This window comes from Scyliorhinus torazame, chromosome 20 (genome assembly GCF_047496885.1).
Source record: "Scyliorhinus torazame isolate Kashiwa2021f chromosome 20, sScyTor2.1, whole genome shotgun sequence".
Taxonomy (NCBI): domain Eukaryota; kingdom Metazoa; phylum Chordata; class Chondrichthyes; order Carcharhiniformes; family Scyliorhinidae; genus Scyliorhinus; species Scyliorhinus torazame.
Window position 1 is genome coordinate 138123721 of NC_092726.1, and position 26894 is coordinate 138150614.

Here is a 26894-nt window from a genome sequence, read left to right on the forward strand (position 1 = left end):
GGCAACATTCTGGTAAAACTCTTCTGCACCCTCTCTAAAGCCTCCACATCCTTCTGGTAGTGTGGCGACCAGAATTGAACACTATACTCCAAGTGCGGCCTAACTAAGGTTCTATACAGCTGCAACATGGTTTGCCAATTCTTATACTCAATGCCCCGGCCAATGAAGGCAAGCATGCCGTATGACTTCTTGACTACCTTCTCCACCTGTGTTGCCCCTTTCAATTACCTGTGGACCTGTACTCCTAGATCTCTTTGACTTTCAACACTCTTGAGGATTCTACCATTCACTGTCTATTCCCTACCTGCATTAGACCTTCCAAAATGCATTACCTCACATTTGTCCAGATTAAACTCCATCTGCCATCTCTCTGCCCAAGTCTCCAGACAATCTGAATCCTGCTGTAACCTCCGACAGTCCTCATCGCGATCCGCAATTCCACCAACATTTGAGTCGTCTGCAAACTTACTAATCAGACAAGTTACATTTTCCTCCAAATCATTTATATATACTACAAAGAGCAAAGGTCCCAGCACTGATCCCTGTGGAACACCACTGGTCACAGCCCTCCAATTAGAAAAGCATCCCTCCATTGCTACCCTCTGCCTTCTATGGCCTAGCCAGTTCTGTATCCACCTTACCAGCTCACCCCTGATCCCGTGTGACTTCACCTTTTGTACTAGTCTACCATGAGGGACCTTGTCAAAGGCCTTACTGAAGTCCATATAGACAACATCTGCTGCCCTACCTGCATCAATCATCTCAGTGACCTCCTCGAAAAACTCTATCTAGTTAGTGAGACACGAACTCCCCTTCACAAAACCGTGCTGCCTCTCACTAATACGTCCACTTGCTTCCAAATGGGAGTAGATCCTGTCTCGAAGAATTCTCTCCAGTAATTTCCCTACCACTGAAGTAAGGCTCACCGGCCTGTAGTTCCCGGGATTATCCTTGCTACCCTTCTTAAACAGAGGAACAACATTGGCTATTCTCCAGTCCTACGGGACATCCCCTGAAGACAGCGAGGATCCAAAGATTTCTGTCAAGGCCTCAGCAATTTCCTCTCCAGCCTCCTTCAGTATTCTGGGGTAGATCCCATCAGGCCCTGGGGACTTATCAACCTTAATATTTTTTAAGACACCCAACACCTCGTCTTTTTCGATCATAATGTGACCCAGGCTATCTACACCCCCTTCTCCAGACTCAACATCTACCAATTCCTTCTCTTTGGTGAATACTGATGCAAAGGGGTGAATACCGATGGAAATTAGTAAGTTTGCACATACTGATTCAGTTCAAATTGTCTATGTGTTTCTCTGTGTGGTTCCACTGCACTCTGGGGTGTAGCTGCCTCTGCAACTGTGACATTTCAGTGATTCAGTTCCAATTGTCAGCGTGTTTCTCTGGGTGCTTCCACTGCACTCTGGGGTGTAGCTGTCCCTGTAACTGTGACCATTCAGTGATTCAGTTCCAATTGTCAGTGTGTTTCTCTGGGTGCTTCCACTGCACTCTGGTGTGTAGATGCCTCTGTAACTGTGACCATTAAGTGATTCAGTTCCAATTGTCTGTCTGTTTCTCTGGGTGGTTCCACTGCACTCTTGGGTGTGGCTGCCTCTGTAACTGTGTCCATTCACTGATTCAGTTCCAATAGTCATTGCGTTTCTCTGTATGGTTCCACTGCACTCTGGGGTGTAGCTGTCTCTAACGGTGAACATTCAGTGATTCAGTTCCAATTGTCAGTGTGTTTCTCTGTTTGGTTCCACTGCACTCTGGGGTGTAGCAGCCTCTGTAACTGTGCCATTTAGTGACTCAATTCCAATTGTCATTGCGTAACTCTGTGTGGTTCCAGTGCCCTCTGGGGTGCAGCAGCCTCTCTTGTTTGCCATTACATGGTTAGGTTCCAGTTGACAGCGTGTTTCTCTGGGTGCTTCCACTGCACTCTGGTGTGTAGCTGCCTCTGTAACTGTGACCATTTAGTGATTCAGTACCAATTGTCAGTGTGTTTCTCTGGGTGGTTCCAGTGCCCTCTGGGGTGTAGCTGCCTCTCTTGTGTGCCATTAAGTGATTACATTCCAGTTGTCACTGTGTTTCTCTGGCTGCTTCCACTGCACTCTGGGGTGTAGCTGTCTCTAACTGTGTCCATTATGTGATTCAGTTCCAATTGTCAGTAAGTTTCTGTGGGTGGTTCCACTGCACTCTGGGGTGTAGCTGTCTCTAACTGTGACCATTCGGTGATTCAGTTCCAATTGTCAGTGTGTTTCTCTGGGTGGTTCCACTGCACTCTGGGGTGTAGCAGCCTCTGTAACTGTGACCATTCAGTGATTCAGTTCCAATTTTCGGTTTGTTTCTCTGGGTGGTTACACTGCACTCTGGGGTGTGGCTGCCTCTATAATTGTGTCCATGAACTGATTCAGTTCCAATATTCATTGCGTTACTATGTGTGGTTCCTGTGCCCTCTGGGGTGTAGCAGCCTCTGTAACTGTGACCATTCAGTGATTCAGTTCCAATTATCAGTGTGTTTCTCTGTATAGTTCCACTGCACTCTGGGGTGTAGCTGTCTCTAACTGTGACCATTCAGTGATTCAGTTCCAATTATCAGTGTGTTTCTCTGTATAGTTCCACTGCACTCTGGGGTGTAGCTGTCTCTAACTGTGACCATTCAGTGATTCAGTTCCAGTTGTCAGTGTGTTTCTCTGTGTGGTTCCATTGCACTCTGGGGTGTAGCTGTCTCTAACTGTGACCATTCAGTGATTCAGTTTCAATTGTCAGTGTGTTTCTCTGTGTGGTTCCACTGCACTTTGGGGTGTAGCTGCCTCTGTAACTGTGACCATTCAGTGATTCAGTTCCAATTGTCAGTGTGTTTCTCTGTGGTTCCACTGCACTCGGTGTGTAGCTGCCTCTGTAACTGTGACCATTCAGTGATTCAGTTCCAATTGTCAGCGTGTTTCTCTGGGTGCTTCCACTGCACTCTGGGGTGTAGCTGTCCCTGTAACTGTGACCATTCAGTGATTCAGTTCCAATTGTCAGTGTGTTTCTCTGGGTGCTTCCACTGCACTCTGGGGTGTAGATGCCTCTGTAACTGTGACCATTTAGTGATTCAGTTCCAATTGTCTGTCTGTTTCTCTGGGTGGTTCCACTGCACTCTTGGGTGTGGCTGCCTCTGTAACTGTGACCATTCACTGATTCAGTTCCAATTGTCATTGCGTTACTCTGTGTGGTACCAGTGCCCTCTGGGGTGTAGCAGCCTCTGTAACTGTGACCATTCAGTGATTCAGTTCCAATTGTCAGTGTGTTTCTCTGGGTAGTTCCACTGCACTAGGGGTGTAGCTGTCTCTGTAACTGAGAGCATTCAGTGATTCAGTTCCAATTGTCAGTGTGTTTCTCTGGGTGGTTCCACTGCACTCTGGGGTGTGGCTGCCTCTGTAACTGTGTCCATTCACTGATTCAGTTCCAATAGTCATTGCGTTTCTCTGTATGGTTCCCCTGCACTCTGGGGTGTATTTGTCTCTAACGGTGACCATTCGGTGATTCAGTTCCAATTGTCAGTGTGTTTCTCTGTGTGGTTCCACTGCACTCTGGGGTTTAGCTGCCTCTGTAACTGTGACCATTCAGTGAATCAGATCCAATTGTCAGTTTGTTTCTCTGGGTGGGTTCACTGCACTCTGGGGTGTAGCTGTCTCTGTAACCTGAGACCATTCAGTGATTCAGTTCCAGTTATCAATGTGTTTCTATATATGGTTCCACTGCACTCTGGGGTGTAGCTGTCTCTAACGGTGACCATTCAGTGATTCAGTTCCAATTGTCAGTGTGTTTCTCTGTTTGGTTCCACTGCACTCTGGGGTGTAGCAGCCTCTGTAACTGTGCCATTTAGTGACTCAATTCCAATTGTCATTGGGTAACTCTGTGTGGTTCCAGTGCCCTCTGGGGTGCAGCAGCCTCTCTTGTTTGCCATTACGTGGTTAGGTTCCAGTTGACAGCGCGTTTCTCTGGGTGCTTCCACTGCACTCTGGTGTGTAGCTGCCTCTGTAACTGTGACCATTTAGTGATTCAGTACCAATTGTCAGTGTGTTTATCTGGGTGGTTCCACTGCACTCTGGGATGTAGCTGCCTCTGTAACTGTGACCATTTAGTGATTCAGTACCAATTGTCAGTGTGTTTCTCTGGGTGGTTCCACTGCACTCTGGGGTGTAGCTGTCTCTGTAACTGTGACCATTCAGTGATTCAGTTCCAATTGTCAGCTTGTTTCTCTGGGTGGTTACACTGCACTCTGGGATGTAGCTGTCTCTAACTGTGTCCATTCAGTGATTCTGTTCCAATTGTCTTTGCATTACTCTGTGTGGTTCCAGTGCCCTCTGGGGTGTAGCAGCCTCTGTCACTGTGACCGTTCAGTGATTCATTTCCAATTGTCATTGCGTTACTCTGTGTGGTACCAGTGCCCTCTGGGGTGTAGCAGCCTCTGTAACTGTGACCATTCAGTGATTCAGTTCCAATTGTCAGTGTGTTTCTCTGGGTAGTTCCACTGCACTAGGGGTGTAGCTGTCTCTGTAACTGAGAGCATTCAGTGATTCAGTTCCAATTGTCAGTGTGTTTCTCTGGGTGGTTCCACTGCACTCTGGGCTGTAGCTGCCTCTGTAACTGTGACCATTCAGTGATTCAGTTCCAATAGTCATTGTGTTTATCTGGGTGTGTCCACTGCACTCCTGGGTGAAGCTGCCTCCATAACTGTGCCCATTCAGTGATTCAGTTCCAAATGTCAGTGCGTTTCTCTGAGTGGTTCCACTGCACTCTGGGGTGTAGCTGTCTCTAACTGTGACCATTCAGTGATTCAGTTCCAATTGTCAGTTTGTTTCTCTGGGTGGTTCCACTGCACTCTGGGGTGTAGTAGCCTCTGTAACTGTGACCATTCAGTGATTCGGATCCAGTTGTCAGTGTGTTTCTCTGGGTTGGTTCAGTGCACTCTGGGGTGTAGCTGTCTCTGTAACTGAGATCATTCAGTGATTCAGTTCCAATTATCAGTGTGTTTCTCTGTATGGTTCCACTGCACTCTTGGGTGTAGCTGTCTCTAACTGTGACCATTCAGTGATTCAGTTCCAATTGTCAGTGTCTTTCTCTGTGTGGTTCCACTGCACTTTGGGGTGCAGCTGTCCCTGTAACTGTGACCATTCGGTGATTCAGTTCCAATTGTCATTGCGTTACTCTGTGTGGTGCAGTGAACTCTGGGGTGTAGCAGCCTCTCTTGTGTGACATTAAGTGATTAAGTTCCAGTTGTCAGTCTGTTTCTCTGGGTGCTTCGACTGCACTCTGGGGTGTAGCTGCCTCTGTAACTGAGACAATTGAGTGATTCAGTTCCAATTATCAGTGTGTTTCTCTGTATGGTTCCGCTGCACTCTGGGGTGTAGCTGTCTCAAACTGTGACCATTCAGTGATTCAGTTCCAGATGTCAGTGTGTTTCTCTGTGTGGTTCCACTACACTCTGGGGTGTAGCTTTCTCTAACTGTGACCATTCAGTGATTCAGTTCCAATAGTCATTGCGTTACTCTGTGTGGTTCCTGTGCCCTGTGGGGTGTAGCAGCCTCTGTAACTGTGACCATTCACTGATTCAGTTCCAATTGTCAGTGTGTTTCTCTGTGTGGTTCCACTGCACTCTGGGGTGTAGCTGCCTCTGTAACTGTGACAATTCAGTGATTCAGTTCTAATTGTCAGTTTGTTTCTCTGGGTGGTTCCACTGCACTCTGGGGTGTAGCTGCCTCTCTAACTGTGACCATTCAGTGATTCAGTTCCAATTGTCATTGAGTTACTCTGTGTGGTTCCAGTGCCCTCTGGGGTGTAGCAGTCTCTGTAACTGTGACCATTCAGTGATTCGGATCCAGTTGTCAGTGTGTTTCTCTGGGTTGGTTCAGTGCACTCTGGGGTGTAGCTGTCTCTGTAACTGAGACCATTCAGTGATTCAGTTTCAATTATCAGTGTGTTTCTCTCTATGGTTCCACTGCACTCTGGGGTGTAGCTATCTCTAACTGTGACCATTCAGAGATTCAGTTCCAGTTGTCAGTGTGTTTCTCTGTGTGGTTCCACTGCACTCTGGGGTGATGCTGTCTCTAACTGTGACCATTCAGTGATTCATAGAACATAGAACAATACAGCGCAGTACAGGCCCTTCGGCCCACGATGTTGCACCGAAACAAATGCCATCTAACCTACACTATGCCATTATCATCCATATGTTTATCCGATAAACTTTTAAATGCCCTCAATGTTGGCGAGTTCACTACTGTAGCAGGCAGGGCATTCCACGGCCTCACTACTCTTTGCGTAAAGAACCTATCTCTGACCTCTGTCCTATATCTATTACCCCTCAGTTTAAAGTTATGTCCCCTCGTGCCAGCCATATCCATCCGCGGGAGAAGGCTCTCACTGTCCACCCTATCTAACCCCCTGATCATTTTGTATGCCTCTATTAAGTCTCCTCTTAACCTTCTTCTCTCCAACGATAACAACCTCAAGTCCATCAGCCTTTCCTCATAAGATTTTCCCTCCATACCAGGCAACATCCTGGTAAATCTCCACTGCACCCGCTCCAAAGCCTCCACGTCCTTCCTATAATGCGGTGACCAGAACTGTACGCAATACTCCAAATGCGGCCGTACCAGAGTTCTGTACAGCTGCAACATGACCTCCCGACTCCGGAACACAATCCCTCTACCAATAAAGGCCAACACTCCATCGGCCTTCTTCACAACCCTATCAACCTGGGTGGCAACTTTCAGGGATCTATGTACATGGACACCTAGATCCCTCTGCTCATCCACACTTTCAAGAACTTTACCATTCGCCAAATATTCCGCATTCCTGTTATTCCTTCCAATCACCTCACACTTCTCCACATTAAACTCCATTTGCCACCTCTCAGCCCAGCTCTGCAGCTTATCTATATCCCTCTGTAACTTGCTACATCCTTCCACACTATCGACAACACCACCGACTTTAGTGTTGTCTGCAAATTTACTCACCCACCCTTCTGCGCCTTCCTCTCGGTCATTGATAAAAATGACAAACAGCAACGGCCCCAGAACAGATCCTTGTGGTACTCCACTTGTGACTGTACTCCATTCTGAACATTTCCCATCAACCACCACCCTCTGTCTTCTTTCAGCTAGCCAATTTCTGATCCACATCCCTAAATCACCCTCAATCTCCAGCCTCCATATTTTTTGCAATAGCCTACCGTGGGGAACCTTATCAAACGCTTTGCTGAAATCCATATACACCACATCAACTGCTCTACCCTCGTCTACCTGTTCAGTCACCTTCTCTAAGAACTCAATAAGGTTTGTGAGGCATGACCTACCTTTCACAAAGCCATGCTGACTATCCCTGATCATATTATTCCTATCTAGATGATTATAAATCTTGTCTCTTATAATGCCCTCCAAGACTTTACCCACTACAGACGTGAGGCTCACCGGTCTATAGTTGCCGGGGTTGTCTCTGCTCCCCTTTTTGAACAAAGGGACCACATTTGCTGTCCTCCAGTCCTCTGGCACTATTCCTGTAGCCAATGATGACATAAAAATCAAAGCCAAAGGTCCAGCAATCTCTTCCCTGGACTCCCAGAGAATCCTAGGATAAATCCCATCAGGTCCCGGGGACTTATCTATTTTCAGCCTGTCCAGAATTGCCAACACCTCTTCCCTACGTACCTCAATGCCATCTATTCTATTAGCCTGGGGCTCAGCATTCTCCTCCACAACATTATCTTTTTCCTGAGTGAATACTGACGAAAAATATTCATTTAGTATCTCGCCTATCTCTTCAGACTCCACACACAATTTCCCATCCCTGTCCTTGACTGGTCCTACTCTTCCCCTAGTCACTCGCTTATTCCTGACATACCTATAGAAAGCTTTTGGGTTTTCCTTGATCCTTCCTGCCAAATACTTCTCATGTCCCCTCCTTGCTCGTCTTCGCTCTCTCTTTAGATCCTTCCTCGCTACCTTGTAACTATCCATCGCCCCAACCGAAACTTCACACTTCATCTTCACATAGGCCTCCTTCTTCCTCTTAACAAGAGATTCCACTTCCTTGGTAAACCGCGGTTCCCTCGCTCGACGCCTTCCTCCCTGTCTGACCGGTACATACTTATCAAGAACACGCAGTAGCTGATCCTTGAACAAGCCCCACTTATCCAGTGTGCCCAACACTTGCAGCCTACTTCTCCACCTTATCCCCCCCAAGTCGCGTCTAATGGCATCATAATTGCCCTTCCCCCAGCTATAACTCTTGCCCTGCGGTGTATACTTATCCCTTTCCATCATTAACGTAAACGTCACCGAATTGTGGTCACTTTCCCCAAAGTGCTCTCCTACCTCCAAATCCAACACCTGGCCTGGTTCATTACCCAAAACCAAATCCAACGTGGCCTCGCCTCTTGTTGGCCTGTCAACATTGTTTCAGGAAACCCTCCTGCACACACTGTACAAAAAACGACCCATCTATTGTACTCGAACTATATCTTTTCCAGTCAATATTTGGAAAGTTAAAGTCTCCCATAATAACTACCCTGTTACTTTCGCTCATATCCCGAATCATCTTCGCCATCCTTTCCTCTACATCCCTCGAACTATTAGGAGGCCTATAAAAAACTCCCAACAGGGTGACCTTTCCTTTCCTGTTTCTACCTTCAGCCCATACTACCTTGGAAGAAGAGTCCCCATCTAGCATCCTCTCCGCCACCGTAATACTGCTCTTGACTAGCAGCGCCACACCTTCCCCTCTTTTGCCTCCTTCTCTGAGCTTACTAAAACAACTAAACCCCGGAACCTGCAGCATCCATTCCTGTCCCTGCTCTATCCATGTCTCCGAAATGGCCACAACATCGAAGTCCCAGGTACCAACTCATGCTGCCAGTTCCCCTACCTTGTTTCGTATACTCCTGGCATTGAAGTAGACACACTTCAAACCACCTACCTGAACACTGGCCCGCTCCTGGGACGTCAAATCTGTGCTCCTGTCAAATCTATACTCTCATTCTCCCTTACCCTAAAACTACAATCCAGGTTCCCAGGCCCCTGCTGCATTAGTTTAAACCCCCCCCCCCCCCAAAGAGCACTAACAAATCTCCCCCCCCCAGGATATTTGTGCCCCTCAGGTTCAGATGTAGACCATCCTGTCTGTAGAGGTCCCACCTTCCCCAGAAAGAGCCCCAGTTATCCAGAAATCTGAATCCCTCCCGCCTGCACCATCCCTGTAGCCACGTGTTTAAATGCTCTCTCTCCCTATTCCTCATCTCACTATCACGTGGCACGGGCAACAACCCAAAGATAACAACTCTGTTCTAGTTCTGAGCTTCCATCCTAGCTCCCTGAAAGCCTGCCTGACATCCTTGTCCCCTTTCCTACCTATGTCGTTAGTGCCAATGTGGACCACGACTTGGGGCTGCTCCCCCTCCCCCCTAAGTACCCGGAAAACACGATCCGAGACATCACGTACCCTTGCACCTGGGAGGCAACATACCAAACGTGAGTCTCTCACGCTCCCACAAAATCTCATATCTGTGCCCCTGACTATAGAGTCCCCAATTACTAATGCTCTGCTCCTCTCCCCCCTTCCCTTCTGAGCAACAGGGACAGACTCCGTGCCAGAGGCCCGTACCCCATGGCTTGCCCTGGTAAGTCCCCCCCCCCACAAGTATCCAAAGTGGTATACTTGTTTCTCAGGGGAACGACCGCAGGGGACCCCTGCACTGACTGCTTTTTCCCAGTCCCTCTTACAGTTACCCTCCTATCACCAATCTTTCGTGTAACTAATTCCCTGAAGCTGCTATCTATGACCCCTTCTGCCTCCCGAATGATCCGAAGTTCTTCCAAATCCAGCTCCAGTTCCCTAACTCGGCCTTGGAGGAGCTGGAGATGGCAGCACTTCCTGCAGGTAAAATCAGCAGGGACACTAACTGCATCCCTCACCTCAAACATCCTGCAGGAGGAACATTGCACTCCCTTCCCTGCCATTCCTCTTACTTTCTACCAAGATCTGGCTAACAACTAAATTAAATTTTTATAAAAAATAATAATAATATAATAAAATATGGTACTGACCTCAGACCAATGGGTTTTATTATTAGGTTAGAGGAGGAGGGCGGGTGGGAGACACTACACGTGTAGTGTCTCGGGTTTCCTCTCCACCAGAATTTATTGGTGAGGGTCTTCCCAGACGTCCGCGGGTCGACTTCCTGTTCCCGCCTAAAAAACTAATTTAAAAAAAAAAGAAGAAACAATTCTCAGCTCCTGCTGAAATTGACTAACCAACCAGCTCCACTCCCGCCGAAATCGACTGGCCTGCCCCTGCAAAGACAAGTGCTTTTAAAGGTTGACTTACCTCCCAGCAGCCACTTCCGCAATGCTCTCGCTGAAACTGACTCACCAGCTGTTCTCACGCCGAAATCGACTGGCCTGCCCCTGCAAAGACAAGTGCTTTTAAAGGTTGACTTACCTCCCAGCAGCCACTTCCGCACTGCTCCCGCTGAAACTGACTCACCAGCTGTTCTCCCTCCGAAATCGACTGGCCTGCCCCTGCAAAGGCAAGTGCTTTTAAAGGTTGACTTACCTCCCAGCAACCTCCTTCCGCAATGCTCCCGCTGAAACTGACTCACCAGCTGTTCTCACGCCGAAATCGACTGATGCCATGCTTTGCCTCTAAGAAGTTCAAATTTTAGACATGCTCGGCCTCTAAGATGTTTGAAATGTAGCCAAGAAGATGTTTAAAATTGAACCATGCTCTGCCTCGAAGATGTTTACATTTTAGCCATCTTCAGCTTGAGAGACGTTTATAATTGAGCCATGCTCGGCCTCTGAGATGTTTAATATTTAACCATGCACGGACTCTAAAAGGTTTAAAAGTTAACCATACTCGACTTTGAAGTTGGTTAAAATTTATCCATGCGCGGACAACAAACTGTTGAAATTTAGGCATTCCCGGCCTCTAAGATGTTAACATTTAGCCATTCTCGGACACTAAGACATTTAAATTTAGCCAAGCTCAGCCTGAAAGATTACATAGAACATACAGTGCAGAAGGAGGCCATTCGGCCCATCGAGTCTGCACCGACCCACATTAATCCCTCACTTCCACCCTATCCCCGCAACCCAATAACCCCTCCCAACCCTTATGGACACTACGGGCAATTTTTTTTTTTAGCATGGCCAATCCACCTAACCTGCACGTCTTTGGACTGTGGGAGGAAACCGGAGCACCCGGAGGAAACCCACGCAGACACGGGGAGAACGTGCAGACTCCGCACAGACAGTGACCCAGCGAGGAATCGAACCTGGGACCCTGGCGCTGTGAAGCCACAGTGCTATCCACTTGTGCTACCGTGCTGCCCACAATGTTAAAATTTAGTTATTCTCAGCCCTAAGAGGTTTTAAATTTAGCCATGCTTGGCCTTGAAGGTGGTTAAAATACAGCCATGCTCGTCCGAGAGGTTGTTGAGAATTTCGCCATGCTCTGCCTCAAATATGTTTACATTTTAGCCATGCTTGGCCTGGAAGACGTTTATAGTTAACTGTGCTCCATCTTTGTGCTGTTTAAAATTGAGCATGATCGGCCTAAAAGGTTTTTAAAATTTAGCGACGCTTGGCCTCTGAGTCGTTTAAAATCGAGCAATGCTCGGCCACGAAGATGCTCAAACGTTAGCTATTCTCAGCCTCCAAGCTGCATCAAAATTAGCATGAGCAGCCACGAAGATGGTTAAAATTTAGGCATGCTTGGGCTAGAAGATTTTGAAAATCTAGCCATGCAGGGCCTCAAAGATGTTTAAAATTTCTCACGCTTGGCCTCAAAGTTGTTGAAAGTTTAGCCATGCTCAGCTTCGAAGATGTTTAAAATTTAGCCATGCTTGGAGTCAAAGACATTTAAAATTTAGTCATACTCGGCCTCTAAAATGTTTAAAATTTAGCCATGCTCAGCCCGGAAGATGTTTAAAATTGGCCTCTAAACCATTTAAAATTTAGCCATTCTCGGCCTCTAAGGCGTTTACAATTTAGCCATGCTCGGCCTTGAAGATGTTGAAAATGTAGCCACGCTCTGCCTTCAAGACGCTCATGAATGAGGCACACTCGGCATTGAAGATGGTTAAAATTTAGCCATCCTCTGACTGTACGAAGTTTAAATTCAGCCATCCAAGACTCGAAGATGTTGGAAAATTAGCCACGCTCAGCCTCTAAGATTTTAAAATCTTAGCCATGCTCGGCCTGGAAGACGTTTTAAATTTAGCCATGCTTTGCCGAGAAGATTTTGACCATTTAGCCATGCTGGGCCTGAAAGATGTTTAAAATGTATCCAAGCTCGGCCTGGAAGACGTTGCAAGTTTAGCCATGCTCGGCCTCGGCGATGTTTCAAAGTTAGCCATGCTCGGTCTGGATGACATTTATAATTTAGTCATGCTTTGCCTCTAAGACGTTTAAAATTTGGCCATGCTCGGCCTCTAAGATGTTCAGAATTTAGCCAAGTTCGGCGTGGAAGATGTTTCAAATTTAGCCATGCTCGGCCTCGAAGATGCTGAACAATTAGTCATGCTCTGGCTCAAAGATGTTTACAGTTTAGCCATCTTCTGCCTTTAAGACGTTTATTATTGCACCATGCTCGGCCTCTCTGTTTTAAAATTTAACTATGCTCGGCCTTGAAGTTGTTTAAAATTTAGCCATTCTAGATCTGTAAGATATTGAAATTTTCGCCATGCTCGGCCTCTGACACATTTTAAATTTATCCATGCTTGTTCTTTAAGATGTGTAACATTTTGCCATGCTCTGCCTTTAAGGCGTATATGAATTAGCCAGACTCGGCCTTGAACATGGTTAAAGTTTAGCCATCCTCGGACTGAAAGTCGTTTAAAATCAGCCATTCAAGCCTCGAAGATGTTTAAAATGTATCCACGCTCGGTTGTAAGTTTAGCCATTCTCGGTCTCGATGATGTTTCAAATTTAGCCATGCTCGGCCTGGAAGACGTTTATAATTTCGTCATGCTTTGCCCCTACGACCTGTAAAATTTGGCCATGCTCGGCCTCGAAGATGTTTACATTTTAACCACCTTCTGTCTTTAAGACATTTATTATTGAGCCATGCTCGGCCTTGAAGTTGGTTCAAATTTAGCCATTCTTGGACACTAAGACGTTTAAAATGTATCCATGCTCGGCCTCTGTTATAACCTGCCTGATTACCATTGGCTGGGAACTAATGACAATCCCACAATCCTGTGGGAGTATGAGCTTCCCAATGAGGGGGGCGGAGAAACAATTAGTAAACCCCATGTATAAATAAAGCTGGCCAGTTTGGAACCAGCAGGAAGGAGTGTGCAGCAAGGGAAGTTGCTGCTAGTGTTATATATATATATATGTTATGGGAAATACATGTTATTACTTTGTATCCTTAAAACTCGTGCTGGATTCTTCATGGCCCTTACAAAACTGGCGACGTGGGTTAAAGTGAATAGCTGTCTACACTGCTGAAGCCACCTCCCTGGATTTTTGTTGGATACAGTTTGGAAGTTGTTTTCTATTATGCCATGCCTCTGTATGGATGTTTAGATGTTTTTGATGCTGCGCTGGAAAGCTGGAACCAGCACTCACAACGGATGCGTTACTATTTCCGGGCAAACAATATCACCGAAAACGAGTGCCAGGTGGTCATATTGCTCACCGCCTGCGGCCCGCATACGTTTGGGGTGATTCGGAGCCTTACGTACCCAGCTGCGCCGGACACCAAAAAGTTTGATGAACTTGTGAATATAGTGGGGCAACATTTTAACCCAACCCCGTCCACGATAGTCCAGCGTAACGGGTTTAATACCGCTGAGAGGACCCCTGGAGAAACCCTTGCCGATTTTCTATCCAGGCTACGCAGGATTGCGGAGTACTGTGACTATGGTGAGACCTTGTCAGAAATATTACGCAACCGTTTGGTTTGCGGTATTAACAATGCGGCCACCCAGAAAAAATTGTTAGCTGAGCCAACATTGACTTTTCAACAGGCTATTCAAATAGTATTGTCCCGAGAGAGCCCAGAAAGAGGAGTGCAGGAGCTTCAGAGAATGGAAGTGCATGCCTTGGGGCGCAACCCCTTCTGTCCGAAAACGTCCCCCCCCCCGCACTCCTGCGGTACCTTGGGCGAGGCGACGTCTGGACCGACGCCAGTGGCCGTCGGACATTTCTCCCCGAAGGGAGCCTTCTCCAGAACCAATGGATGAGGAGCCATGTCCGTGTCAGACTTGTAGGCGCCGACCCCGTCGCGGACGCTTGTCCTGGGGGCGCCAGAGGCGCCGTCGTTCCGACCGAAACTGGAACCAGCCCAGGGGCCGTACCTTCCATGTGGATGAACCTGCGGCGACTACTCCTGAGGACGTGGAGACGGAGGACGACTGCCTGCAGCTGCATTGTGTGGCAGCTCCCCGTGTGGCCCCCATTAAGGTGATAGTACGGGTCAATTGTAACCCGCTTGAGATGGAGTTGGACACTGGCGCAGCGGTCTCCGTGATCGCCCAGAGGACATTCGACCGCATCAAGCAGGGTATACAGACCCTTACATTAACCGACTCACAGGCCAGGATGGCCACCTACACGGGGAAACCACTGGACATTGCAGGAACTACAATGACCCCTGTTGTTTATGGACGCCAGGAGGTGCATTTCCCACTTATCGTGGTGCGCGGCCATGGGCCCAGCCTGTTGGGTCGGGACTGGTTGCGCCATTTGCGGTTGCAATGGCAGCACATCCTCCAAACAGTCCCTGAAGGGTTGACTGAGGTGCTAGGACGATGCCCAGATGTATTCCAGCCTGGTTTGGGCAAAATAAAAGGGGCCGTAGTCCATATCCAAGTCGAACCAGGAGCCACGCCGCACTATTTCTGGGCACGCCCAGTGCCTTACGCCTTGCTCGAGAAGGTAGAAGGGGAGCTCACTCGTTTGGAGAATTTGGGTATTATCAGACCCGTCCGTTTTGCTGACTGGGCAGCACCAATTGTACCTGTAATGAAGCCAGATGCCACAGTTTGCTTGTGTGGCGACTATAAGCTTAGTGAATACGGTTTCCCGACTCGACCGATATCCAATGCCTCGCATAGAGGATCTCTACGCGAAACTTGCAGGTGGACTATCGTTCACAAAATTAGATATGAGTCACGCCTACCTGCAGTTGGAGCTGGACCCTGCCTCCCGACCATATGTAACGATTAATACACACCGGAGCCTGTATGAATATACACGGTTGCCCTTTGGAGTATCCTCTGCCTGCGCTATTTTTCAACGTGTTATGGAGGGCATTTTGAGAGGTTTACCACGTGTGGCTGTCTACTTAGACAACGTTTTGATTACAGGGAGGTCGGAGCAGGAACATTTGGAAAATCTGGAGGCTGTCCTTAGACGCCTTTCGGAGGCTGGAGTCCGTATAGGTTGCACAAAGTGCGTACTTCAGGCAAAGGAAGTCGTCTACCTAGGTTATCGCGTGGACCGCGAAGGTTTGCACCCCGTCGCAGAGAAGGTGCATGCAATTCAACAGGCCCCCGCCCCGACTGACACTTTTCTCGGTCTCGTAAACTATTACGGGAAGTTCCTCCCCAATCTGGCAACTACACTGGCCCCTTTGCACCTTCTGCGAAAGAAAAATCACACCTGGGTTTGGGGTCAGCCGCAAGAAACCGCTTTCCGGCGGGTAAAGCAACAATTGTCGTCATCTGGGTTACTAACCCACTATGATCCTGGAAAGACTTTGCTCGTCACATGTGATGCATCCCCGTATGGTATTGGTGCCATCCTGTCCCACAAGATGGAGAATGGGGCCGAGCGGCCGATAGCTTTCGCCTCCCGCACATTGACTGCAGCGGAGAATAAGAACGCGCAGATCGAGAAGGAGGGCCTGGCAGTGGTTTTGCGGTGAAACGCTTCCACCAGTATGTGCATGGCCGCCATTTCACTATCGTGACTGATCATAAGCCTCTGCTGGGACTTTTCAGGGAGGATAAGCCAATACCGCCCATTGCTTCTGCACGGATCCAGCGCTGGGCTTTGTTGCTTGCTGCATACGAGTATTCTCTGGAGCACAAACCAGGTATGCAGATAGCAAATGCCGACACACTGAGCTGATTGCCTTTATCGACCGGCCCCATGTCGACCCCCACGACCGGTGAGGTGGTTGCAACCCTAAACTTTATGGACACCTTGCCTGTCACGGCATCACAGATCCGTGAGTGGACCCAGACGGAGCCAGTCCTGTCAAAGGTTCGGCACATAGTCCTGTATGGTGGGCAGCATAGACAGCTCCCAGGCCAGTTGCGGGCATTTTCCTCCAAGCTGTCAGAATTCAGCGTGGAAGACGGAATCCTCTTGTGGAGGACGTGTGTGAGTGTCCCGGAAAAGGCCAGGCGCTGATACTAACAGACTTGCACAATGGGCATCCAGGTGTGACCAAAATGAAAATGTTGGCCCGGAGTTATGTCTGGTGGCCAGGCCTCGACACCGCCATTGAGAAGGTGGCCCAAAACTGCTCCATTTGCCAGGAGCATCAGAAGCTTCCGCCGGCCGCGCCCCTACATCACTGGGAATGGCCAGGGCGGCCTTGGGCACGCTTGCATGCAGATTTTGCAGACCCTTTTCAAGGTTCCATGTTCCTTCTACTCATTGACGCCCAGTCTAAATGGCTAGAGGTGCATAAGATGCAGGGGACAACGTCCTGCGCAACAATTAAAAAGATGCGTTTATCATTTAGTACGCATGGCCTCCCCAAGGTGCTGGTCACGGATAACGGCACTCCATTCACGAGTGAGGAATTTGCGAGGTTCACGAAGTTGAACGGCATCCTCCATATCCGCACTGCTCCTTACCACCCTGCTTCAAATGGGTTGGCAGAGCGCGCAGTGGACATTCAAAAGAGGCCTAAAGAAGCAGTCTTCTGGATCAATGGACACGAGACTGGCTCGCTTTTTGTTTACGTATAGGACCACCCCCCATGCAGTGACTGGGGTAGCTCCCGCAGAACTGGTGGTGTTGTAACAAACGCATTGGCCAGACGCCTGAGTGATATGACACCTCCTGTCCGTACAGGTGGGGAACAGACATGTTATATTCGTTTCCACCTCTACCAGCAGTATCCTTCACTGCTGAAACAATTCTCGTACGACCGGGAATCCCTATTGGGAGTGAACTGGCTAGGTATATACGCCCTCCACCGTTGCAGCCTATCATACTGTGAGTGGGAATTATCCTGATAACCTACGTTCTAGCTGTACTTCCCTTCCCACACGCCCCGTCCTCTCTCTAGTCCCTCTCTCTCTCACAGTCTCTTCCTACGCTCCCCTGACGGCCTGATGTTACCTTTATCGCACCAATCTTAACACATCCAAAATCAAATTTACATGTACTCCAAAAACAAGGCAATGTCCATATAATGTTCCCTTCCCATTGCCGGGACCGGTGCAATTGCTTCATGATTCCTGCATTTTCCGTTATCCTGATGACCTTCCATAAGTCGATACCATGTCCTCGTATATGGGGGCATAGAAGAACATCACCTCTGCATAAACGAAATGTCCTTTTAGTTTGGTTGGGGTTACAAATGTAGATAATATGTCCCTTTTCCATGTCCGTCCCCGATGTCACTCCAAGCGAGGTGAGGCCGTAGATCACACACGCGGTGCGTAGCCACCCCATCATATTCCACACCTGTAAAATAGCACTGGGGAAGGGAGGCATTAATCTGTCCAAGAAAATGAGGCCCGTTATCAGAACTCAACTGAGCTGGTATACTGTACCGGGGAATAATTTCCCGCATCAAAACTTTAACCACATTAGCAGCTTTATTATCGATAGTCGGATACGCCTCAACCCATCTGCTGAACACATCCACAATGACCAAAACATATTTATAATATTGACACCTTTCCAACTCAATGTAATCCATTTGGAGCGTCTCAAAGGGACCACTGGGCAACGGGGTTTGCCCCATACCACAAGGGACACCTTTGCCGGTGTTATATTGCTGACAAATCAAACACCGATTACTGATACTCTGGGCCAACTCCTGAATTTTAGGGTGCCATCAAGTGTCCAGCAACAAATCACTAGTCCCCCGAGCCCCACAATGAGTTGCAAAGTGTACACATTCGATGACCCATAAAGCCAGTACATCAGACATACAAGTCTGATGTGCTGGCGTGGTCCATAAAGAGGAAACAGAATCATATGTACAACCTAAACGTTTCCACATTTGTTTATCACTCTCAGGAGCGTCCTCTTGTAACCTGATGACGTCTTGGATGGTTGGCATTGACTTGTCAGAAGCAGAGATATTTATAGTAGATCGTTTAGTCTGACTTAACATTTTAGGCACCATCACTTGCTGAATTTGCGCGGCTGTCCGCGCTGCACAATCTGCTTGTTCATTACCAACGTCGACTGGGGTCTTACCATTTGTGTGGGCAGCGCATTTAATAACGGAAATCTGCGCAAGCATAAATCTGCAGTAAGTCATTCACTGAACCCCGGTGGGATATTTGACCACACATAATCATGTCAGTTTGTTCTGACGAAATATCACTCAAATCGTCCCATTTTGTAGTAGTTTCCTGAATCAAGGCTAAACAGTCGTGGCCAGGTGCGTCTTCACGGACAGGGGGGCCACGAAGAAAACAGGCTGGATTGATAGTGGTGCAGTGTTTAAATGTCAGACGTGGATTGTTCAAAAGGTATATCTCATACCTATTCTGGCGAGCTGCGGTAAGATGATGAGTCTGCAGTTTCCTCAGTAGTGCGATGATCGAGTGGGAGTTATACACCGTAATATCCTGTTGGAGAGTGAGAGCATGTAACGGCTGTGCGATGGCATTGATTGAACCTAAATCCTGTACTAATCAGTACTGGTCTGGCTTGGCTGGTTTAGGCACAGCACGTATGGGGGTGTTACATTCTGATTTGCAAGAGACCAAAATACCCTGTTGCAACAGCTCTCGGATTAATTTGTCATTAGACGGGGCTGCAGTCGAGTGTTAATCGTTTCACGGCCCTCAATGTTTTATGGCAGTGCCGTCTGACATGACTTGAAGTGCGTACTCTGTTGGATCTGAATGATCCACTGCCCTCCTTACCATAGGTCCCATATCCCTGGCATGGTACTGGTCGTGGACCTGACGTGTAATATGAGGGCTTACCGAAGCTGACTGTGGCCATAAATGTGATGGTATTGTAACAAAATCGGCTGTACCTTCTTGTCCCGTGACTGTGGCTGTAACCTTGACTGGCCATTCGGTCCCAATTAATGGCCGGTATTTGTCCTCCAACTCCCTGTTTTGTCCGGTTCTGTCATAAGCCAGGTTAACGTGATGCAGTGAATGTTCAATGTCTAATGTCCACCACTGGGGGGTGATAGAAATATAGCACTGTTGTCTCATCCTCCATGATTGAACCGTTACCCCCTCGTCTCCGCACTCTAGCTGTAGCTGGAAGATACACAGTAAATCTCGGGCCAACAAGTTACAGTCCAATCCAGTAGTCACCACAGACTGATGATCTGCAGACATATTCTCGTAAGTGACTGTCACAGGTTCAGAAATAGGATACTCACACAACTGTCCTTGGAACTCCAACAATTGCTGCGTGTGGTCGGATAGTTGTAGTCGAAGTTCTGATTGCACAGAAGACATACCTGCTCCAGTGTCGATTACAAATGAGTGATGTTGATATCCTATCTGCAGAGAGATAATAGGTTCCCTGTCCGATTGGAGAGTCCTTATGACTAAATTAGCTAATCAATCCTGTGTTGGGAAAGGGTTTGCCTGGGAGAAGTCAGTGTATCTCGTCTGTCCTCCCCTTGGTGGGTACCCCCTCCATTGGGTCGGGTAGTCTCCTTCTGCTGCCTGTCTTTTAAAGGTGCATTCCTGTTGCCAGTGATCTGCACGGCCGCAATTAAAACATGCATTTCTCCCTCTATATCTGCCCCGTCCTCTTCTCCCATGTAGACCAATGGCCCCTCAAAGGGGGCGGCGGTTGTCAAGCTGTTGGTGCATACGGTGGGCCATAAAATGGATCTGAGGGTCCCTTTGGGTGGGTTTGATATCCTCCCCCTCGCTGATCCACCCACCCAAAGTCACTATATTGGGGCTCCAGCTGGTAAGCTACCATTTCTGCCGCTTGTTGGGGTCTCAGATCATCCTTTTTCATTACATACTCAGTCTTAATCTTTGTAACTGAGCCTCCTTCCTGGCCTACACCTGCCTTTCAATAAAATCTGACTGCCCTTGCCATCTGGGAAGGGTCGTTCTCTGTCCAATTCATGTTATTACATTTCACAGCAGTAGCCACGGAAGGTGGGAGGCAATGCATTAACATAGCACAATATTGAGGGGAATTCTGACCATTTCCATCCGGCAAATCGCCTGACTGCCCACGATGGATTTCATTAAAAAGTTCGAGAAATTCCTCTGGCTCTTCAATCTTTTTAGGTTTGAGGTCTAAGATAGCAGACATATTTATGGGCTTTTGAAATGTGCTATTCAATGCATTCAGGATTTGTGTCCGTCTATCGTCGTCCGACGCATTGGCTTGCTGAAGTGCGGCGTGGCTAGCATAATTCAAGTGATTAAGATGATTGCGGTACTCTGCTGGGTTTAAAATCTGCTGGACTATGGCCCGGAGGTCTCTAGAATCAGCTTGATAAATTGAGATGGTAGTTCTCAAGTAATCCACGAGAACAGCAGGAGATTTTTTTCTGTCTGGGATTGTAGCCATAATGGCCATCGTCTCACTGGTCTCCATGGGAAATAAACGTCTATCGTGGGCTGGGCCCTGGCCGTCACAGCGTCAGGAGTTGGTATTTTCCTAATCGGCAACTGTCACTGAGTCTCACCAGGGGGTACTCTAGCTATTTCCTCTGGCTCTTCCAAGACTTCGACGTCCCTCCCTGTCACTAGAGGGAGCTCCTTCTCCTCAGAACCATCCCTTTCTTCTCCCTTTGTTCTCGGAGTTTTCTGTTCCCCCTTCTCGGTCTGAAGGGATTTAGGTGGTATGCTTGATTGTTTCTGGATAGGATCAGGCCCTTCTCTCGCTGTCCGAGATCGGGTCCGAGAGTTAATTGGGCTTGTGGAACAGAGCCCCCCTTCTCTCTCAGACAGTGAAGATGGTACCAAAGGGGCTGGAGGGGCTAGCATAATTTGAATCTGGGGAGCAGTGACTGGATATAAATTATTATACTCTGGTGGTTCTGGAATTAGTGCAGACTGTGCTACAGGTGCAGTCGGAATCCTAGCCGATGTGGTCAAATTGTCCAATTCGTCATATTCTGTCAATTCAAGGCCAGTCATTGAACTACGTAGCCCATCTTTTGTTTCACCAGAGCCTTCCCTGTCTTTACTTGCGCGTTTTTTTGACTGCACACTCGTTTTTCAAGCCCTGTAATGTTTTTTTTTGTTACCCCCTTCACTAATTGGAATTCACATTTTAAGGGCATTTTCTTGCCAACTTGATAACATGATCTTATCCCTCTCATGTTGACAATGTTGTCTCCATAAACTGATTAACTCTTTAGCTTTCATACTTTGGCTCTTTCTTTTTTATTATTATATATTTTTATTTTTTATTTGCTTATTTATGACCAATGGCAATTTTTGCTCCTTGGCAAAATTATTGAAAAGGTTCTACCAGTGTTCTTTTAAAACTTAAAATGTTTGAAAATTCAAATTGAATTACTGCAACCTGCAAACTTAGCTCTGATCTGAACTCAGAACTAAATTTACGATTTGCTTAACACAAATTGTCTAACTTTTACAACTTAATTAATTCTTTATCTTAACAATTTTCTTTCAACAAGTTTTTTACATTCACAAAATGCTGGCTGCTATCAATGAGCGAGCATTTAGCTGCTGTGATTTATACCGGAGCAACGTCAACTGTCATTTCCAGATTTACAATTTTTAAAATGGTGTCAGTGAGTTTCTTTAAGTTTCTGTTAATTCACAAATAAAATGAGATTGACATTATTTCAAGTAAGTAAAACTTAAGATTCTGGCAATTTCAATCAATTGCTTTCGAAAAAAATAAACTTTTATCAAAGAGGTGGAGAAACCCACTGGTTTCCTTGAATTAATTCAAAACGTAACTTTGCTGGAGTTCACTGACTCGAAAGAAAGGTATCCGATTACACCACAGGCTGCCTGTTAACTCAAGCTGCTGTTAACCCTTTGAGAGACTTCTGCTTTAACTAACATGCAGAAACCAGCTTGTTTTAACTTTTATCGTTTCTCGCCACTTCAGTCCAAGGACACAATTTTAGCTTAATCAACTATAGATTCAAAACACTCATTGAACTGAACCCTCATCCTGAGGTCACATCAGTTATTCAAAACACTCAGATATGGAATTAAACCATCTTTAGATTTAAAAACACTCATTGAACTGAACCCTCATCCTGAGGTCCCATCAGTTATTCAATACACTCGTAGAACTGAACCATCTCCCGATGTCCCATCAGTTCATCAACAACACTCGTAGAACTGAACCGTCTCCCGATGACCCATCAATTCATCAACAACTCAACTAACCCAAAACTGAACTATCAATTATGATATCTCATCAGTTTAATTTTCTAATCCCCAGACTGACCTTTGATTTCGTCGAGACGATCTTTCCGTACCAACCGCGAGTGACCAGACTAATCAGACGACCAGAAGATGGGGACAATCAATGCGCGGTCATTTTCCAGCTTTACATTGTGGGCCCCTTTTTCCACTCTCCCTCCGTCCATAATCAGTCTAATTCTGAATTTGCAGCTGGCCAATGACCATCTTGAGAAATCCCGGCTTTCCGGCACCAAATCCCAAATCAAAATTTATTTACCCGTCAGTCTGGCCTCAATAAAAGTCGAGATGAATTTGCAGGTACAGCATTAGTTATTTTATTTGACTTGTTAGTCTGATTCATTTCACAGAGGCACAGGACACATAACTAATCTCCTAGACCCTTGGAAAACGAATGAAGAAGGAGACAAAGGGATTTCTGCAAATACATTCAAATGGCATCAAGTTTCACAGACACGATTCCCATAGGTCATCCTATACCACTCCTGACCTGGCCATACATCCTAATTGGCTCACTTCCAATCTCTTCCTCTGGCCCCCTGTGGCCCAGCATCCTTTTCTCCTCCTTTGCTGGACACTCCTCCCCTTTGCTTTGCCATGCGTTCTGAAATCATTTGTCTGTGAACTCACCAGAATGAGACTGGCCTATCTCTACATTACAGTAACTAATATCTCTAAAATAGTTATTTTATATCACATCCATCACAGCGACCTACTTTATGTTGAGATCGCAACAGTTAAAAGGCAAAGCTCCATCTCAAGGGTACTGTTCAGAGAGAAAGAATGCTCTGTAGATCGAATTTTCCACGCTATCCTGTCAAACTGGAGGCAAAAGGAAACTTGTGACATCTTATGTGGAATGGTTTCCACGACGAGTGTCAGCACAGAGAGTGTGTCAATATTGGGCATTTTCCATGGCAATTCGCTCTTGGTTGTGCAGACTTTCTACGAACATGCACATAAGAACGACACTGACTTCCTCATCCATTTCAGCTTCTGCATCAAAAACGTGATCATGTTTATCGAACATGTTTTGCAATTCATATATTCGTGAGGATTGACTTGTATTAAAGCATTTGCCCCAAGCAAGCAATGCAGTTGTATTTGAGCAAGACCTCGTGAATGTTCAGCATCAGTAACCCACGCGGTCTGGCTGAATTCAGTGTTTACTCATCTACTAAAAACCAATAAATGCAGCCATTCTGAAGCCTACAGTCAGTCGCAACTCACACAAGCAATCTAGATTGAAATGTTGTAGTTCCTCCTTCCACTATTCCCCATTTTGCTTTTCTCAGCAATCCATAGATCCCAGGACGGCGCATTGTTCCTCTTCATCATGGTACACACTGGATTGCAAGTGGTTAACTGAACCTGTTTGTTCCGTGACTGGAATTAATGTCGGTCACTCTGGAACCCAACTGTGTCACTGGAGAGATACCCACTCCTTTAAACATGTTGATTAATGAGGGATAGATCAGAATCTGAAACCAACAGATGAGTATTTTACAACATCGGGTGAGAATCCGAGAATAACCGAATGAATGTTACAGCAATGAATCAGAGTCAGAGTAACATTCATTGGACTGTGACAGAAATGTCTGTGAATTTGAATATATCAGCTTTGGAATGTTAAAGCAGCCGACAGAGCATTATCCGTGGCCCTTTTCTGTCTATTTTCATTTTACGAAAGGGTGCGCGGCGTTCTGGCGGTTCGAGTGCATACTGAAAGTTATTCAGGCTGGTTACTATCCATTCCTCGCCATCGTGGCGGTACCCAGTAAGTACTTCTACCGTTTATAAATGTTAAGCACGATGTTTGACTGCGTTATTTTATTGTCTTCGATTTTAGATACAGTGCATGCATTGGATTCAGTTTTCCTCACAATCTATGTTCACATGGTCAGTGATTCCAATCCTTTCCTGGTCAGTAGCTGAGGTGGCCGCTTTGTCCCAGAATTGACCTGAAATTCCCTATCCTCTCAATCATTAGTGCTGCTAACGACTCTCTCCATAATTTCAGCATTGCATTAAAACAATCTAAATGCTTCATCATGTTAAATCCTCTACAGAATGATCTGTTCATATTTTCTGCGTAAGACGAACATTCCAACATTCAGCAGTCTGCCCTTGTAACTGCACCACCCCTCATCCATGGAACCATTTGAGCAGAGATGTGCTCTCTGCAAATACGATGCATGTTAAGCTATCGTACCCAGTATTTGACACACATGTATTAAACATAGAAAATAGGTGCCGGTTAGGCCATTCGGTCCTTTGAGCCTGCACCACGATTCAGTATGAACATGGCTGATCATGCAAATTCAGTATCCCACTCCTGCTTTCTCTCCATGCCCCTTGATTCCTTTATCCTCAAGGGCCACATCCAGATCCCACTTAAATGATTCCAATTAACTGGCCCCAACATCTTTCCGTCGGAGAGAATTCCACAGGTTCACAATTCTCTGAGAGAGGATGTTGATCCTCATTCCAATCCTGAATGGCTTACCACGGATTCCTAGGCTGAGAACCCTAGTTCTGGAGGTCCCCAACATCGGGAACATTCTTCCCGCATCTTCTCTGTCCAGTTCCATCTGGATTTTATGTTTCCATGATATACCCTCTTTTTATTCTAAACTCCAGTGAGTACAAGCCCAGTCGATCCAGTCTTTCTTCATATGCCAGTCCTGCCATCCCGGGAATTAGTCTGGTGAACCTTGGCTGCACACCCACAATAACAGGAGTGTCCTTCCTCAAACTAGGAGACCAGAACTGCACACGTTCATGCCTTCAAAACGAAAGGCAGCGCATTCACCCAACGTCAGGCACTCTGTCCCACAGCTATCCATTCCATCGCTCTGTCTGAAAGCGAGCTGGGGATCACACAATCTGAATCTAGGTGCCCCATTTGTCATCCAAATGCGCTTCCACCACGTAAGCTGGTTATCACCATTTCCGTCTATTTCCTGCTCTGTAAGCTTGCTCATCTTTACTTTCCCCTGGCTCAGCTGATTTGTTGTTTGAAACCACGGCAATAGATTTGTTACTACTAGACTTGGATATTCTAAATCTCTCGTGTCTTAACACCCACGTTATATCTTTCAAAATATCAGGCTTATACAAAATGTTAGTGCCTGTGCCGCAATCCGCCCACATTCCCTATCGCCTAAGCTGTTGCTGATATGCTGTGTTCCCCGGTCAAGTCACGGGGTCGGAGCATTTGAAAGCACAAAAGAGGCCCTTCAGTCCAATGTGTCTGCGCCGGCCTTCAGGAACATCTCAGGTCCTGTGACATAGGTTTGCAAATTATGCTGCTTAAAGTGTTCATCGAATCGTTTCATGAAAGTTGTGACAGTTCCCGCCTCGACAGTTTCATGCGGTGAGTTCCAGATTTCCACCGCCCTCTTCGTGATGTATGTTTTTCAAGATCCACTCTGAATGTTCTTTATTTAACGGCCTTCTCTTCGCTGTTTGTAAAACCATACATTTTCCTGGAATTTGCGATGTTACAGATTATACTTCCAACTTTCAGGTGTACATCGTTAATGTTTACTCCAAAGAGTAAACATTCCTGAAGTAGATGACTGGTTATCGGCTTCCAGTCGTATAAACAGTGTCCGCCCATCACTCTCTGTTCCAAGCCCAATGAGCCAATTTTGTATCTCGTAGTCAAATTGCCCTGGATCCCAGGTGTTTTTACCTTGCTGATCACAGTCGCCTGCGAGAACTTGTTCAAACTCTCACTGAAATACATCACCAGCACTGCCTTGCTAAATATACCACGACTCAAAAAAATCAATCAAATTTGCACGACATGATCTCCATATGACAAAGTAATGCTCCAACATCTTCATCATAAACTTCATCTGCTTGTTTTGAAGTTACACCGGATGGCGTCAGGATTAGGTTCCTCGGGATACCTCGGGCGGGGCATAGTGGAGCTAGTTTTGGCAAAGGTTCCAGTTTCAGGAGAACTCGTTAGTGGCAATTGAACAAAGCTGGAGCTGCAGTCTGTACTTGGTGGAAAGGAATGTGGAAGGTGCAGCGACATTCAAACCAACACTCTGGAATCGGAGCTGGAGAGGAATGGAACTTGGAGGTGCCAAGTTAGGAGCCCTGGAGAGGCAGTGAGCTGCAGTTCTGGCAGTGGAGATGGCGTTAACTTTTCAGCAAATGTGTGAGTTCGGCTATTTTATTTGGTACTGGAGACGGTGTGGTCCAGGGAGAGATAGGTTAGGAACGCTTGGCGCATGGATATGACATTTGGATTGAGGAAGATGTTATGCAGTAA